We start from the raw sequence: 16,967 nt of genomic DNA on the forward strand, positions 1-16,967 counted from the left end.
CTGGAAGTCTGAGGTTAGAGGTTATCTTTATGTTGAGAATGTGCAGAGAGGAACTGTGAGTTTTTATAGATTGATGCAGTCAATTCATAGAAACTCAAAGGGGAGAAACTTGGGGAACAAAGACCCTAAGTTCTCTTCTGTTTCTTCTGATGTCCTGTAACACTGTGTAGTATAGGTAAAGTGAAAACAGAAGTGTTAAATAGACTTGGGTTTTGATTTCTGGGTCTACCACTTGAAATTTGTTGGTAGCAGTGTTCAGCTGCAAGACATAAGCACTCCAGACCTCACATTGACTTGATCAATAAAGAAATTAACTATCTCATATAACCAGAAGTATGGAGACAGAAAATTCTCTAGGAGCACTTAATGAACAGCTCACTGGTGTCCTCAAGAAGCCAGAACTCCATCATGTGGGAAAGAAATCCATTTCTCTTCCATACCACCAGATATTTCAGAAAAAAAGATCACCGTATCCCAAAGTTCCAGGAGCTGAATGTTATTTCGTCTAAAACAAGTACTGAATGGAATTCCTTTGCTGATTCATTCTGGCCCAAGTGTGGGGATGTCACTTGTCTACACAGACTTCAGTGTTGGCCTGATGCTAAGCCTGGTTCCTTTGTGGGTATAAGAGGGCTGCCAGCAATAACTGGAGCTCTCTGTTTTCTTATCCTAAGGCACAGGCAGACTAATTGGATCTTAGGGAAATCACTGAACTACTCAACAGACTACAGGGATTTGTTAGGAAAATTGAAGGGTATAGTCGAGAGACATCAGAAGCAGGGAATAGGGGCATCTCTGTGTCTGTAGATTAACCTAGCACTGGAATTCTAGTTATGTAAGATAATACGTTTTTAAAATAATAACACTTTTTGAATCCGTAGTTTTGTTACTTGCAGCTAAAAGCATGCTACAAGAACAATTTGTTTGCTGCACACAACTTGTAAGTGCAAACCCAGAGATCTAGGTCCAAGACTATTTGACTCTTGTGGCTCACTTTTAATCACTATGCTGTCTTGACAGATGATTAAGAATACAGAAAAGAAAGTTGTCACCGTTCTTCTTAAATTCATCATATGAATTTAAGATACCCTCCACCTAAATAAACCAACACTATCAGAATGGATGCAGCGTTAATGTTTAAGCAGCTTTTTCCTCAGCATCAGAAAACCTGAAATTCACAAGGATACATTAATTATACTCAGAATTCATTTAAAAATTAAAGCAGGCACATAAATTGGTAATTTCTCTTCAAATTATAAGAATAACTATTAAAATATTACAATTATCCACACAAGAAAATTAGCAAATATTTATATCCAACCACGTAATAATTGGAGTGTGCTGTCATTTAAATCCAAATGAATCATGTCAATTTTTGAACATAATTTAATCATTTAATCTAATTTGCTTTTTTACATCTCTTCAGGTAAAATTACCACGGTCTGTTAAATAGAAGCTTAAATAATAAAAGAAGCTCCCCAAAGATGTCAAAAAGCTAATCCTTGCTAAGCATGAGAGAATTTTCTCAACTGGAACATGTAGTTGTGTGGCAACCAGCTAATGCCTAGTGATGTTCAGGAAATTAGTAGATTGGTCAATATGTTTCACAACATAATTCTTTTTATATTTAACTGGGAGCTGATTTCCTCATTCAAGGAAATTAGTACATCAAACAGGTTTTGGGGTTTCTTTTGTTTTTTGGAGGGGCCCTGACAAAGTACTAGTCACTATAAGACATTAACTGTTGCTGGTATGGAGAATTTTTCTTTCCACTAAAGATATGTAACCTAATTTGTTTTTCTAGTAATTCTGGTTGTCAAGGGAGAAATTTGAGAATAATCCGATATCCCTACTCTCTCAGAGCCTGCATGATCCAAATTGTCCTTGTGCTTACTGTTGTGTGTGGGTGTTGGGGGGGCGGGTTCTGACCTTACTTCTTTCTCATATTTGTCTCCTTTTCTTCTTCATTGTTTGCCTATATTTAGATTGTCATCAAATTTAGTCACATCAAACTAGTCTCAAAATATCCAGATTAACATGAATTTTCCCCTTCCTCTTCTTTCTTCATTTATAAAATGAATATCAGATGTCATCCTTCTGTTCAAAATGCTTTAATATCTTATATTTAATTTCATGAAAAAAATAAATTGAGGATTCTCTTTGCTACATTTCTCAGTAAATGATTTGGAGACAAATCCTTTCACTGCCTCTTGCTGGGGCTGTAGTTCCTCGTGGGAAATCTGATCTCTGGAAGCATCCCCATTCTGCCCACTAGTGCAAGGAGAAGACAACGACTCGCGGGTAGTTCACATAGGACAGAGTCCTGAAGATGTTAAGTGAGATCATATTCACCTTGGGACTTTGTCTTAAGAAATTCTTAATTCTTATTCTCTTCATGTTCCTTGGTGGTGGTGTTTTTTTTTTCTCTCTCTCTCTCTTTAAACTCACTACCTTTATCACTGGTGTGGAAAGATACTAATTGTGGAATTTCCAGTTAAGACTTAAGTTGAGGGCTGCCAAGGAGGCCATCAAATCAATGCTTATTATTATGGCTTTCTTGGACTGACAACTAACACAGAGCAAAAAAAGTTCTTCCAGAAGTCTAAACCAGTCAAAGAGGGTTAAGTTGGTGGCTGACGTAAAGGTCTAATGGTAATTAAGGTGGAAATTTGCTTAGTGTGCCTGCTATATGGTAATTTTCTCCAGAGACATCCAATGAGTTAACAGTGGCAACACAGGATTCTACAGTTGAGAAATGTTGTCTCTGGCCGAAGAGTCTTATTTGCTACGTTTGATCGATTAATATTTGAAATAGGAGGGAGGGGGTCTTGGAATCTGACCGTGCTTTGTCTTTCTTAAAGCCATCTTCCCATTCTCTCCACTTACCCTGGACTTTGGTAATACCTCGATAGTTCACTCTCTCACTATTTTAATAATATCTTTGAAAAGACTATTCCCCTTTTCGTATAAACTGCAAACATCCAGAAAACTCCTAATCTTTAAAGACTCAATATACATATTATTTTCCGTGTAATCCTGGGGAGACTTTATTATAAAACATCTAATAAACAATTATCACTGTTGTTTAATTCTTCAGTATGCTGCAAACTCCTGTGTATAATTACTAAGTTCTATCTTTGTACTTTCAAAACATAGGACAGACCCTTCAACTTAGTGCACTTATTGCATTTAAACACACAGGATTTGGAACCAGAAAGATGAGATTAGAATACTAGCTCTGCTATTTTTATCTTTGAAAATATTATTAAAACTTTCTAAACTGAATATTGTCCTAATTTTTGTTCATCAATGTATTCATTCTTTAGTCTTTTCTTTATCCAAGAAATATATTGAAAACCTGCTAGCATTCATTCTAATTAGATATGTGTGTGTGTGTATATATATATATACACACATATATATATATGAACAAGATGAAATTATGTAGCACATTATAAGGTGGTAAATTGATTAGAAAAATAAAGATCAGGAAAAGGCAATGGAAGTCTTGATAGGTAGCAGATGGTAATTTTAAAATAAAGTGGTCAGATAAGTCTCAGTGACAAGCTGACATATAAGCAATGATTTTTAAAAGATAAAGGATATCTGGAGAAGAGTATTCCAGGAAAAGAGAACAACCAATGAAAAGTTCCAAAGGCAGGATTTTGACCTGCACATGGGTGGTAAACCAAGGACACCAGGATGGCTACAGCAAGGGGAGCTTGATTGTGAAGGGCCTTGAAAGCCATTGGAAAAGTTCGGTTTCCCCTGGTCATGATGAGAGGGCAATGCAAGGGCTAAAACAGAAGAGAGAGAGAGATGCTTCTACATTTCTATATAATCTTCTGGTTGTTGTGCAGGAGACCTGAAAGGATATGATTGCAGTGTTTCAAGTAGATGATATAAATTGGATTGGGTCACGTTATAGAGGGGGTGAAAATGAATTATATCCTAATGACTTTATGAAGGTAGTTTTAGGAGATCTGTGAATATTAAATGTGAGATACCTACTAGACATATGACTGGAGATACTAAGAAAGTGTCAGATTTACAAGTTTTAAGTTCAGTAGATAGACCAAGGCTAAAACAGTTTGTGAAGAAGTTGTCAGAAAGTGAGTGGTAGCTAAAGCCATGAACCTTGATGAGATTACTAAAAAAGGAATGTCAATAGAGGAGAAAAAGCTCATGGGATAATTACGGGTATGTGTACATGTTCACATCCATGGGGATGAGAAAGAAATAGTAACTAATGAGAAAAAGAGATAAAGGTGATAGGAGAATAACTATCAGTGTGGTGTATTAGAAGCTGAATAAAGCGTTTCGAGGATCAAGTAGTCAACAGTACTCTGTGCTATTGATAAGTCACAAAAGATAAAGACTAATAATTGACCAACAGACATGGGAACGTGAAAGTTATTGTTGACCTTGATAAGAGCAAATTTTGTGAAATGGTGAAAGACAGATGCAGTGATTGTGAGCATGAAGTGTTAATCGGACATGGTTCAAAAGATAAGAAAATTAGCCTGTCTTTTGTATATATGTATACATATATATGAGTACATACAGACACACACATATATATGCTAAAAGTTTACATACATATAAATTCATATACAGTAAGTATACATTTATTTATATAGATTACCTTTTCAAAATGTGTGCACTGTTATAAAGGGGAACAAGTAAATGGATTTATAGTAGAAAGGGAATATGGAATTTCAGATACACACAGGCACACACACATACTCACAGACACACACACACAAAGGGTGTAATGTCCTTGAGTAGCTAAAAGATATTGGCATGTAACATACAACCCTTAAATACAGTCAGAAAAAGATTCTTCCTTAATTATTAGTGAAAAGGTAGGCAGGCATGGTGACTCAAGCCTGTAATCCCCGCTCTTTAGGAGGCCAAGGTGGGTGGATCACTTGAAACTAGGAGTTCAAGACCAGCCTGGCCTACATGACGAAACCCTATCTCTGCTGAAAATACAAAAATTAGCTGCGTTTGGTGGTGTGCACCTGTAATCCCAGCTACTTGGCAGGCTGAGGCTGGAGAATCGCTTGAACCGGGGGGGGCAGGAGGTTATAGTGAGCCAAGATGGTGCCACTGCACTCCAGCCTGGGTGACAAAGAGAGACTCTGTCTCAAAAGAAAAATAAAATAAAATAATTGAAAGGCAAACTATATGAGTTCAGTGTCAGGTAGATGTGTATATGATATGTAATCTTGCAGAAGTAATCATCCATATTAATTTTCTATTGTTGCATAAAAAAATGACCACAAACTTAGTTGCTTAAAAACGACACATAAATGTTCGTTATCTCACACTTCCAACAAGTCAGAAATAGCTGCATCCAGTGCTTGGAATCTCACCAGCCTGCAGTCAAAGTGTCAGTCACGGCTGTGTTTCTTTCCAAGCCTCGACGTATGCGTCCCAGCTCACGTGGTGGTTAGCAGAATGTATTTCCTTACGCTTGTGGAACTCGTGAAGGCCTGCTTCATCAAAGCTTAGGCGGAACAGACAGATTCTCTGCTGCTTTGAGTGTATCTTCAGAGAAGGCCTAGACTGCTTTTAAAAACGTTCCCCCGATTAAATCAGACCCACCCAGGTAAGCTCCTATTAGATTGACTAAATCAAGTGTTCTCTCCACAAAAATGATAAGTATTAGATTGATGCAAAAGTTGTTGTGGTTTCTGCCGTTAAAAGTAATGGCAGAAATAGCAACTACTTTTGCACCAATCTAATATAAGAAATAATGCTTATGTAAATCAGCTTAAATAGCCATTCCATAATGTATATGTATTTCAAAGCATGTTGTACTTGATAAACACTGTATATAAATTTTTATTTGTCAGGTAAGGAAAATAAATAAATTAGGGGGAAAATTCAGTGATTAGAGATCTTAATGACAGCTGCAAAATCCCTTCACCTTTTCCTTATAATGTGATTGACCTCCCATTCCCTTCCCATATTTTCCTTATTAGAAGTAGATCACAGATTCTGCCTACAGTCAGAGGAGGGGCCTCTGAGGGAAATAGGATGCAAAGTCGAGGGCTATGACTGAGGAAGGGGGTATTAAGGCATGAGGAAAAAGACAAAGGTCAGAAATAGTCATATGAAGAAGGAGGAGAGAGAATGACTGATTTCGTATGTTTCCTAGGCAATGCTGGGACCCACTTGAGATTGGTCATAAATTGGATATGAACATAGTTAGCATTATTTCATGTTTTTTGTCAGTTACATTAGGCTTTGTAAGTTTTATGAAATAGAGTAGGCAGAGAGTTAAATTATAACTTAAGAGAGTACAGAAAAGGGAGGGGAGGTAGTTAATGATGGGGGTTTAGATTGTTAACTGAAGGATAAACTAAATTGATTTTGTTTTCTCTGAATACCTTAAATTGTACTTTCACCTAGTTCATTCAAAAAATAATTACTGAGTTTAAATTAACGAATTTGAACCCAGTACAGTACTATAAGTCCAAGGAGTATTTATTACTTATTTGATTATAATCATCAATTCCTTTACCTATTGAGAAAAATCTCAAACAGATTTGTCTACAATGTTAATATGTAATAATGATCTGCATATTAAACACTCTTCAGTATTTAATGGCATCTTTTTTTTTTTTTTTGAGACGGAGTCTCGCTCTGTCGCCCAGGCTGGAGTGCAGTGGCCGGATCTCAGCTCACTGCAAGCAACAGTTTCTTTATGTCTTTCAGATCTTTTTCTAATCCCAGGGTACTTTTAAAATGCCAATATAATGAACATGAAATATAATTAAAATGTCTCAAAATATATTTAGTCACTTTTACAAACTTGGTGTTAAAACCTGCTACTTTACATCTGTATTCAAATCAGATACTGTTAACATATATCTTTTGAATAGTTTTCTCCTCTTCGTAGCTAAAACATCATTGTCTGAATGCATCTTTTGTATAGCATCTGCAGCTGGCCCGTGCCGAGTGCTAATGGTGATCAGTTGTGGGAGCTGGATCCCTCTAGGCAAATATTTAAAGTGAATCTACTAAGCAAAGCATAGTGTGTCACAATGCAGTGGGACAAGTAGTAAGAGTTTATTTATTGAGCGAACGAGGACAATCAGCTGAAAGTGCAACAGAGACGGAATATGTTTAAGGGCAAGAAAGAAGCAAGCAGGTCAAAGAGGTTTCAAGGTATTCATATACCATGAATAGAGTTCCTAAAGTCCAGCGCCTCATTTAATACTTACATTAATAGTTTAAACTATTAGGTAATGTCAAAATTTTTGCATCTAGAAAAACAACTTTCTAAATAATGCTCTAGTATCCTGAAAGACTTATATTCCACAAAGTTAATTTAATATCACTAATTTAGTCACTAAGGCTCAATAGTATAAACTATTTTATTGAAACTGCAGTCTTGGATTCACCTAGATGTGAAATACTATCCTAATCTAATGCCCACAATCTATAACAACTATTAATTTTTTGTCTAGTATATGTGAGACTGTACATTGCTCCATAATAATGTGGTTGGTTTGCATAATACCTGTAATAATTGTAAAGAAAATGATGAAAAACAAAAGAAATTGATAATTATTAATATTAATATTTTTTAAGTTCCTGAACAATAGTCATAAAACCAATTGGAAAAAATGGCATGGATGATGAAGAAAATATTTTATTCAAAAATCATGACACTAATGGGAGGGAAGGAAAAATTTAGAGAAAGAGAAGGCAAAACCATAGTGATTATCTCCTAAAAAGAGCATTTAAAAAATTATAGGCAAAGAACAGATTTCTTTTCTGTTTCAAGAATTATAATTTATATAACTTGATACTGTAATTTTTTAAGATCAAGCACACTTGATCATTTTCCTCATTTGTACTTTTTCTGCATGCTTGCCTGATACTTTTTATCATTTAATTGCCTTATCAATCACTTTTCCTCTTTTAGTTCTTAAGTACTACTAAAAATCATCTTCACAGTGTTGGAAAGCAAAATTGATTTCCTCTTCTTCCATCTCCTTTTTAAACTAGCAAGGACTGAGCCCAACATAGCTTAAATTTTATATTAGATTTTAACAGGGTGGTTAAGTGTTTATTAAACTTTCACCTTTCTAGCTTGTAGTTGTAGAAATCTAGTTGAAGAAATATAATTAAAAGAACAAAAATGAAAATGATATATTAGAGCAATCAGAAGAAACTGAACATGCCTCTAGTGGATTAGTTTCTTAATTACAGCCAACCAAGGACAAGCTAATAAAGAAACTTAAGAGAAACTGACAGAGAGACATACACATGCAGATGCAATTAATAATTTCAGAAAAGTATTAATTTCTGGTTGGTTTACTATGATGATTCACAGACATATTTATAAGAAGTATAAGCAAATGAACTTCAATGCTTAATACAGCCACCCACAAATTTGTTATTTTTTCTGTGGCTATTCAGTTTTGAGAGATAATGCATTTTGATGTTTCAGGGTCAGAAACTATGCTGAAATCATTGTTTTATCTGTGTGGTTTACTTCAACAAATATTTAATTATTTTAAAATACCAGACACTAGGTAGGGGCTAAAGATTCCAAATTAAAAAATAGTGCACTTTGGCCAGGCCTGGTGTCTCACACCTGTAATCCCAGCACTTTGGGAGGCCAAGACAGGAGGATCACCTGAGGTCAGGAGTTCAAGAACAGCCTGACCAACATGGTGAAATCCCATCTCTACGAAAAATACAAAAATTAGCTGGGCGTGGTGATGCATGCCCCTGCCTATAATTATCCCAGCTACTCCAGAGGCTGAGGGAGGAGAATCGCTCAAACCCAGGAGGTGGAGGTTGCAGTGAGCTGAAATCACGCCATTGCACTCCAGCCTGGTGACAGACTGACACTCCGTCTCAAAAATAATAAATAAAATAAATAAAATTTTAAAAATTAAATGAAAAAGTGCACTTTAGAGGACTTGCCTTAACAGAGTACAGCAGATATCCTGGATGGTGTCTTGGAACAGAAGACAGACCAGGGGAAAACTAGTAAAATTCATATAAAATGTTATGTTTAGTTAATAGAAATATACTGATATTGGTTCTTTAGTTATAACAAATGTACCACACTAATGTAAGATATTAATTATAAGCAACACTGGGGGAGAGATCTAGACAACTCTCTGTCTTTGTAACTTTTCTGTAAGTCTGACACTATGCTAAAACATAAAGTTTATTTATAAAAAGGTATTAAAATGTGGAAAGAAAGCTGAGACTTGTTATATAGTGGCAGATTCGCAATATTGTCTTCTGCAATAACCTGGAAAATAGAAAGCGTACCTAATAAACTTGTCGATATGGCTGAGAAAGTTTCCACATAGAGTATAAAAAATACTACTCTTTTCTTTAAGTAATCAAAAAGAATAGAAAATATACTAAGAAAGAAATTATTTCATTCTTAAGTAGAATTTAGAAAAAATAAATAAGGCCTAACAATTTATTTTCAGATAGCAAAATGGTTCTTGAATTAAGAAATGATCACAGGGTGAAAATCAAATCCATCGTAATAAAATATGGTCTTAATGGGAGTTAAAATGGATTCGAGGTGAAATGTTTAAATCCTTTGCAAGTGCTGAGAAAGCTATAATGTCCATGCATAAAACATTTTAGCCAGACAAAAATTGTGTAAAAATCTTAAAGGAAAACCTAATAGAACCTCACCACTAAGATTCTGTTACTCTGTCTAAAAATCTGTTAAGATTTTCAGAATCTTAAATCCATTTTTTAACAACAGACTCACACCAGGTTCAATGTACGACATAACCCTATCTTGAAGAATTTTTTTCAGGTGTGATTATGAAATGGATAAACATTTAAAATAGAAGATGTTCACAATTCTTTTTTTAATCTGGAGACAGAGTCTCTCTCTATCACCCAGGCTTAACTGCAGTGGTGTGATCTTGGCTCACTGCAACCTCTGCCTCCTGGGTTCAAGAGACTCTTCTGCCTCAGCCTCCCAGCTGGGATTACAAGCACTCAATACCATGCCCAGCTAATTTTTGTATTTTTAGTAGAGATGGGGTTTTACCATATTGGCCAGCCTGGTCTTGAACTCCTGACCTCAGGTGATCCACCCACCTTGACCTCCCAAAGTGCTGGGATTACAGGCCTGAGCCACTGTGCCCAGCCCCCCAATTTTGTTTTAATGAATTATGCATCAACTTTGAAAGGGGCAGCATTAAAAAGGCCTATTGACCCTGAATCTACTATGGGCAGAAAGCAGAATGAGAGAATTTCTCAGTGTAAAGCAGATTATTTCTTATGGAAAAAGAAAGATGTTTCAGAGGGAATAATCAAGAATATGGAGGACATAGCAAAGAGATATGGTAATTTTTTCCCCAAGAGGCCTCGTAGGAGATTTTAAACAAAGAACTGACATCATGGGCCCAGGTGAATTTCAGAATTGCTGAGTCAGTGACTACAATGAGCTTTTTCACTTTCCCTTTTTTGAATGGGAGTATGTATTAAAATTATTTTATTTCTCTCACACCATTGTATGGTCTTAAGATTGAGAAAAACTCTACCCAATGTACTTCATTAGCATCAGGAATTTATTTAGATGACAAAATCTTGAACCATGAATCTGAATCTGATATCATAATACAATAAGCTTTCTGGCATTTTAAGAGGATGTCCATGTATTGTTCATGAGGAAAAATTGTAAATAATATGTGATTAGAGGACAAATGCTGGCATATTAAAAATTTTCAATTAGTCCAGCTAACTCAGTTGGTAGAAAGTGAGACTGTAAAAAATGCTCAATTTTTTAAATGATTTTTTTTATTTCCATAGGTTATTGGGGAACTGGTTGTTTGGTTACATGAATAAGTTCTTTAGTAGTGATTTGTGAGATTTGGGAGCACCCATCACGTGAGCAGTATACACTGCACCCAATTTATGGTCTTTCATCCCTCACCCCCTTCCCACCGTTTCCTCCTGAGTCCCTAAAGTCCACTGTGTCATTTTTATGTCTTTGCATCCTCATAGCTTATTAGCTCCCACTTATGAGTGAGATAATATGATGTTTGGTTTTTCATTCTAAGTTACTTCACTTAGAATAATAGTCTTCAGTCTCATCCAGGTTGCTGAGAATGCCATGAATTCATTCCTTTTTATGGCTGAGTAGTATTCCATCATATAAATATATATATATATATAAATATATATATATCCATATATATATATATATCTCCATATGTATATATCCACACCACAGTTTCTTTATCCACTTGCTGATATATGGACATTTGGGTTGGTTCCACATTTTTTCAATTGCAAATTGTGCTGCTATACACATGCATGTGCAAGTATCTTTTTTGTGTAGTGACTTCTTTTCCTCTGCGTAGTCACCCAGCAGTGGGATTGCTGGATGAAACGGCAGTTCTATTTTCAGTTTTTAAAGGAATCTCCACACTGTTTTCCACAGTGGTTGTACTAGTTTATATTCCCACCAGCAGTGTAGAAGTGTTCCTTTTTCACTGCATCCATGCCTACATCTATTATTTTTTGACTTTTTGATTATGGCTAATACCAAAACCAGGAAAGAACATAAACAAAAAAGAAAACTACAGACCAGTATCTGTGAAAAACGTAGATGCTGAAATCCTTAACAAAATACTAGCTAACCAAATCTGACAACATATCAAAAGAAAATAATAATAATAATGATCCATCACGACCACATGGATTTCATAGCAGTGATGCAAGGATGTTTTAACATATGCAAGTCAATAAATGTGATATATCACATAAACAGAATTAAAAACAAAAATCACAGGATTATCTCAATAAATGCAGGAAAAGCATTCAACAAAATCCAGGATCTCTTTGTGATGAAAATTCTTAACAAAATCAGCATACAAGGGACATATCTCAATGTGGCAAAAGCCATCTATAAAAAACCCACAGTCAACATAATACTGAATGGGAAAAAGTTGAAAGCATTCCCTCTGAGAATTGGAAAAAGACAAAGATTGCCACTCTCTCCACCCTTCTTTAACATCCTACTGGCAGTCCTAGCCAGAGCAATCAAACAAGAGAAGGAAATAAAGGGCATTCAAATAAATAAAGAGGAAGTCAAACTGTGGTGGTTTGCTCATAATGTGATTGTTTACCTAGAAAACCCTAAATACTCCTCCAAAAAGCTCCTAAAACTGGTAAATGAATTCAGCAAAGTTTCAGGATACAAAATCAATGTACACAAATCAGTAGCTCTACTATACACCAACAGTGGCCAAGCTGAGAATCAAATCAAGAACCCAGCTGCTCTCACAATAGCTGCAAAAAAATAATAGTAAAATACTTGGGAATATACCTAACTAAGGAGGTAAAAGACCTCTACAAGGAAAACTACAAAACAATGCTAAAAGAAATCATAGATGACACAAACAAATGGAACACTTTCCATGCTCATGGACGGGTAGAATCAATATTGTGAAAATGACCATACTGCCAAAAGCAATCTACAAATTCAATGCAATTTCCATCAAAATATCACCAACATTTTTCACAGAATTTGAAAAAACAATCCCAAAATTCATATGGAACCAAAAAAGAGCCCTCATAGTCAAAGCAAGAGTATAAACCAATGGAACGGTGCTGCCGAGTCTGTTCTGCAGACTCTGGCCCAGCGACAGATGACAGGAGTATGCTGACACACAGGTATTTTACCTGACAGCATGGCTAGGGGACTGCTACTTAGCACCGTCAATAAGAGTGCAGCAGTAGCAGCAGCAGCCTCCATAAGCTGGAGATGCTCACATTTATTTCTAACAGATTTAATAACAAAGGCTTGGTGTAAACACAGTTTGTTGGTAATTAACATTGTCGACCCCCCTAGTAGAGAGCAGTCCTGCACGCAAACAATCAAAGGTTGGTTTCTGGAGCATAAATAAACAGATTTACCTAGATAAGTTCCTTTACATTTCCTTGTTATTTGCCCTTTGTTTTCAGCCCCCAGAGAAGAGAATTTGGCTGCCTTCAGCCATAATCTTTGCCTGAAGCTTTTGCAAAACCTCCCAGCCTTCCAAGAAGGTTTGCATCTTTCCCTATAAACTTTTTTCTTGCAACTTTTCCCACCACCCTGACCAAACTCCTACAGAACAGCATAGAGCACCCAGAAATCAAATACTTTCAGCCAACTGATCTTCAACAAAGCAAACAAAAACCTAAAGTGGGGAAAGGACACCTTATTAAACAAATGGTCCTGGGATAATTGGCAAGCCACATGGGGGAGAATGAAACTGGATCCTCATCTCTCAACTTATAAAAAAATCAACTCAAGATGGATCAAGGATTTAAATCTAAGACCTAAAACTACCAGAATTCTGGAAGATAACATTAGAAAAACCCTGCTAGACATTGGCTTAGGCAAGGATTTCATGACCAAGAAACTAAAAGCGAATGCAACAAAAACAAGGCTAAATAGCTGGGGCTTAATTAAATTACAGAGCTTTTGCATGGCAAAAGGCACAGTCAACAGAGTAAACAGACAACCCACAGAGAGGGAGAAAATCTTCACAGTATATACATCTGACAAAGGACTAGTATCCAGAATCTACAACAAACTCAAACAAATTAGCAAGAAAAAGCAAGCATGCTAAAGACATGAATTGACAATTCTCAAAAGAAGATATACCAATGACCAATACACATATGAAAAAAATACTCAACATCAATAATCATCAGGGAAATACAAATCATAACCACAATGGGATTTTTTAAAATGAATTTTCTATTGAGAAAGCTCTATTGTGCCTTCCCTTAAATATGGGTAAGATCTGTGACAATTTTGGTCAATGGAATATGGTGAAAGTTGAGGCTCTGGAGAGTTCTAGACCCAGACCTTTACTGACTATAATTTAACATTTACTTTCTCTCAAATCACTCACTCTGTAGGAAGCAAGACACTAGATACAAAGTGCAGCTTTGTTGAGATTGCCATACTATGAAAAATTCAAAACTAGTAATGTGGAATGACTCCCTGGAGAAAGAACAATGCTGCTCAGTCCCCAGCTATTCCAGCAACTTCACTCTAGGTAGCAGACAAGTAAGTGAAGGAGATATATGGGATATTTCAGCCTCAGGAGATACATTGTGGAGAAAAAAAGGCCCAAATTATACATTCCTAATTGGACTATTCTATCTATTTTCACATCTCTGAGACACCCCAGGTGTCATGGAGCAGCCATTATGAGCCATTTCTATTGTAGCATGCTGAAATTCTGAATCATGTACGTAATAAAATGTTATCTCTTTATTCCACTGATTTGTGGAGAATTTTGTTACGTAGCAACAGGTAAATGGAGCACTACCTCACACTATGTAAAGTCTTTAGAAGATTGTCTGAAACATAGTAATTGTTTTATAACTGTTATATGAAGATAAAATAAGAATAATTTTTGCCCTCCTCTTCATTCTATGCTTAAATCCAAGGCAGGATTGAGATTTTGGATGGCTTTTGAATATCCAAATATCTATAAATTGGACCTCCTTTAATAATTTAATTTTCAGTAGGTTTTCTTAGAATTTCTTTGTTGAGCAAATTTGCAGCTAAAATTTGCACCTCTGTAATTACAGAACTAGGTGAGAAAGGTGAAGAATATTCAGATAAACAAAAAGCTTCTTTAGTATTTATGGTAGATAATAAAGATTATCATTTTCTAAGAGCAACATACAGCTGGATATGGAAAATCTAAAGTATGTCATTCATATAACATTCCACTGCCAGTCATATGGATATAAATATATAGGAATATGTCAGGAATAAACTATAAACTTGATTGAAGATGACTTATGATGTTATAGTAATCTTAGAAATATATAAAATACTTGTGGCAATCTCTCTTTCTGAGTTTATTTTGGTCAGGAACATTTGATTCAAGTAAAGATTTGGTATTATGCCATGACAGAAATACATCATGTGCCAAATAAAATTGCCTATGGCTATCTTATACAAAATAACTCTGTTTTCTTTCAACAATTCTAAGATGCCAAGAATCTCAACAAAAGAGATGGTTGGTCATGAAAACCATGCCAGATCGATAAGATTTATTGACTTGAAGAGGGACTTGAGTTTATTCTACAGTGGTTGACTAGTTTCTGACTTGAAGCAAGTTTATTTATTTATTCAATAAGTATACATTCAGCACGGTTATATGCTAGACTCTCTTCTAGACACAAAAGAAATGTTAGTAAAAAAGACAGCTTTCTTCCCCCATGGAGCTTAAGTACCAGTGAGGAAGAAAAACAATATAATAAGTAAATAATTAGGCATGTGATGTAATGACAAATACAATGGACTCCATTATAAAAGTGAAGAAATATTAAAAGAATGAAGCAAGATAGAGGTGTGATGCCATTTTAGATATGATGGTCAAGAGATGTGGTGCCATTTTAGATATGATAGTCAAATTGAAACCTTTTAGAGCAGTTGACATTGAAACAGAGCCTTGTATTAAAGAGAGTAAAACATGCTAATATATAAAGACAAACCTTCCAGACAAAACAGAAGGACTTGCTATTCTTGGAAAACTGCAAGGGAGCCAGTGGATCAGGAGCATAGTGATTAAAGGGAAGAGATATTATATGACAGCTAGGGGGGTAACAAAAGCGAAGTCTTGTAAAGGCTTGAAAATAAGGAAAGGATTTTGTTTTTATTCTAAGAGAGATTATCAATCAGTTAGACATTGCTATGTAATGTTGTAATCCAAAACCCCATGGCTTAAAACACCAGGCATACTTAGCTCATGAACCTGCTGTTCATCTGGATGGTTTATCTCATTTTGGCTGGACTTGCTCATGTATCAGTGCTCAGCTAGTAGGTCAACCTCGGTGGTGACTTTCCTGGGGTGGCCTCACCTGAGATTACTAGGGTGCAGTCCCTGTGGTCTTTCATCCTTATAAGACTAGGCCTGTTCCCATAGCAAGTAAGGTTTAACAGTAGATTCATGGATGGGCAGAATGAATATTGTTAAAGTGACCATACTCCCAAAGTGATCTACAGATTTAATGCAATCTCTTTTAAAATATCAATGACATTCTTCACAGAAATTAAGAGAAAAACAATCCTAATTCTTATATCAAGCCACAAAAGAACATATATAGTCAAAAGCAATCCTCAGCAAAAGAAAATAAAGTTGGAAGCATAATAGTACCTGACTTTAAAACATACTACAAAGCTATAATAATCAAAACAGCATGGTACTTGCATAAAAATAGACACATAGACCAATAGAACAGTAAATCCAAAAATGAATCCACATATTTACAGCCAAACAATTTTTGACAAAGATACTAAGTACATATGTTGGGGAAGAACAGACTTTCAATAAATGATGCTGGGAAATTGAAAATTCATAGGCATAAGAATGAAACTTGACTCCTCTCTTTCACTGTCTACAAAAATCAACTCAAAACTGAATACAAACTTAGTGTAAGGCTGAGCACGGTGGCTCACACCTGTAATCCCAGCACTTAGGGAGGCTGAGGCAGGCAGATCACTTGAGGTCAGGAGTTGAAGACCAGCCTAGCCAACATGGTGAAATCCCGTCTCTACTAAAAAAATTAGCTGGGTGTGGTGGTGCACACCTGTAATCCCAGTTACTTGGGAGGCTGAGGCAGAATCGCTTGAACCCAGGAGGTGGAGGTTGCAGTAAAATGAGATTGCACCACTGTAATGAAGCCTGGGCAACAGAATGAGACTCCAACTTAAAACAAAACCAAAAAAAAAAAACAAAAAACAAAAACAAGAAAAATTTAATGTAAGACCTGAAACCATGAAACTACTAAAAGACAACATAGGGTAAATGCTTTAAGACGTTGGTCCGAAGAAAGATTTTATAGATAAGACCTCAAAAGCAGAGGTAACAGAAGCAAAAATAGACAAATGGGATTATATCAAACTGAAAAGCTTCTGTATAGCAAAGGCTTGTACAGCA

The sequence above is a fragment of the Macaca mulatta genome, chromosome 11 (assembly GCF_049350105.2).
Source record: "Macaca mulatta isolate MMU2019108-1 chromosome 11, T2T-MMU8v2.0, whole genome shotgun sequence".
Lineage (NCBI taxonomy): Eukaryota > Metazoa > Chordata > Mammalia > Primates > Cercopithecidae > Macaca > Macaca mulatta.